Below are 2136 nucleotides of genomic sequence, written 5' to 3' on the forward strand. Positions count from 1 at the left end.
CTTTCCCTCCTGAGGCCATGAGATCCTGGAGGGAACTGAGGATTATGGGGTTTCTTGGGATGCTAAGGAAGGGTGGGGGGCACTGAGGAAGTCAGGAAACCCCCCAGCCCCCCACCAGTTCTCTGAGCCGCCTGATCCCCTCAGAGGTGGAATTTGGTCTTTTAGACCTGGGCCTCTGACTGTCTATATTTGACACCTTACCCTGATTTTGGGCTAAAAAATAGCGCATGATTTGGAGCAGTGCTCCCTGACTCCCTGGTGACTGCCGCTGTCTGAGTGCGGGAGCCGGTGGCATGTGGTCCTGCCTTACTGTGTCTGACTTGTGACCTTGCTGGGATTTCCTCCTCCCCACCTGGGCAGCAGTCCCCGTTTTCCCCTCTCCCTGCCCCCACTCTGCGTGGACACTCAGTCCAGGGCCTCGTGTCCCGCTGGTGACCCAGTTATTGCCTTTGTGGAGGCTTCTGCTGAGGACAGAGCGCCCAGTTCCAGATTGTCACCTGGGCCCAGGGCTCTTGGAGAGGCTGGTCCCATCATGGTGGGCAACGTGAGGGGTGGTCTGGGCCCTCTGAGCCTGAGGCCTGAGTTTCCTGCAGGACTTCATAGACTGAGCAAAGAAGATGAGGGCAGAACCCAGGGCAGGCTGTGAGGGTGTTTTGGAGGTCAGTGTGTGTGTTCGTGTGCACACACACTATGAGATTGCGTGGGGGAGGGGCTCGGTGACCTAGGCCACCACAAAGACGGCGATGAAGGGACCCTGACTCAGAGGCAAAAGTGGGCCAAACCCAGTTTGCCCGGTCTCAGCTCACACCAGCTCCTGTCCTAGGACCTGGGACAGGTGTGCAATGAGGACAGAGTCACAGGCGACCCGCCCACCAGAGTCCAGCTGGGCACCATCTCATCCTGCCCTACCCCCGGCTAACCCAGGGCAGCGGACCTGGCATTTGCACCCTGTGCAGACTGGATCGCCCTCCCTCCAGGGGGCTTGAAGGCTGCTGGCCAGGTGTTATGAGGGCAGCCCAACGGCCTGCTGCACGATGATGAGCGTTAAGGGCCTGAGCTTGAGTTTCTCTGATGCTGTGAAATTGAGGGCAATGAGTTGAGTGGCCACATAGCTCCCCTTCCCCAGCCATGCTCCCAGGCTCACCCTGGGAGTGAGCTTCTGGGTTTCGGGGGGATAGACACAGGAGCCCAAACTAAAGCTGGGACCCCCGAGTGCTGCCTGCCCTGTGCTCCTGGGACACTGTACTGGAGGAGAGGGGCCTGCCGGGCCCCACTCCAGCTCCTCAGGCCCAGCCATCTAACAGAGCTGCGCCCACCCATTCTCGCCCCCACTAAGCGCCAAGTGGTGCCAACCTGTCGCTGCAGGCAGTGAAGCAGGAACAAGTCATGGTACCCCAAATGGTGCTCATTAACCTCCCACTGGGGCCTCCCCTGCCTGGGCCCACAATCAGGCACTCCCACAGCCCCTGCCCTATCATCTGTTCCTGGGAGGAGGGTCGGGCTGTCTCCCCCCCCCCCCCTTTGTGCTGAGATTTGGGAAGAGGAAGACAGCAGAGGGGCACAGAGCTGAGCTGGCCTTGGGGCCACCGCGAAGGCTGGGTTTGCTTGTCTCATCGAGGCCCAGTGCACTGGAGACAGGGCCAGCCTCAGAGAGCAGTGGTCCTGGAGGGAGACTGCGGCCCGCAGGCAAGGCCATAGGTGTTCTCTCTGCTCCTACCATCTAGGGCAGGGGTGGGCAAACTTTTTGACTCGAGGGGTTCGTATACTGGACCGGAGGGCCGGAACAAAAGCATGGATGGAGTGTTTGTGTGAACTAATATAAATTCAAAGTAAACATCATTACATAAAGGGGTACGGTCTTTTTTTTCAATAGTTTTATTCATTTCAAACGGCCACGGGCCGTAGTTTGCCCACGGCTGATCTAGGGGCACCTTAGGTGGAAGGCCTGCCCATCCCCCATGAGGGTGGAGGTGGTCCTTCCTGCCTCCCTCCCCCACCCTGGCCTCAACTTCAGTTCAGGTCAGCCCTGTCCTCTCCATCTCTGTGTCTCCTGCTCCCCTCCCCCTCCCCGCATCTCACACCGCTCCCTCCTCTCTCCCCATCTGGCATCCTCCTGCATCTCCATTCTTTCTCCCC

The 2136-nt window shown here is 59.3% G+C and overlaps 1 protein-coding gene across 1 annotated transcript in view; it reads left to right on the top strand.

The window, feature by feature from the left end:
- PPP1R9B (protein phosphatase 1 regulatory subunit 9B) overlaps nt 1-2136 on the top strand; it is a gene marked incomplete at its 5' end in the record, with an annotated part of 15396 nt that overhangs the window by 1769 nt on the left and 11491 nt on the right. The window lies entirely within an intron of this gene.

Source organism: Myotis davidii, unplaced genomic scaffold (assembly GCF_000327345.1).
Source record: "Myotis davidii unplaced genomic scaffold, ASM32734v1 scaffold327, whole genome shotgun sequence".
NCBI classification, from domain to species: Eukaryota; Metazoa; Chordata; class Mammalia; order Chiroptera; family Vespertilionidae; genus Myotis; species Myotis davidii.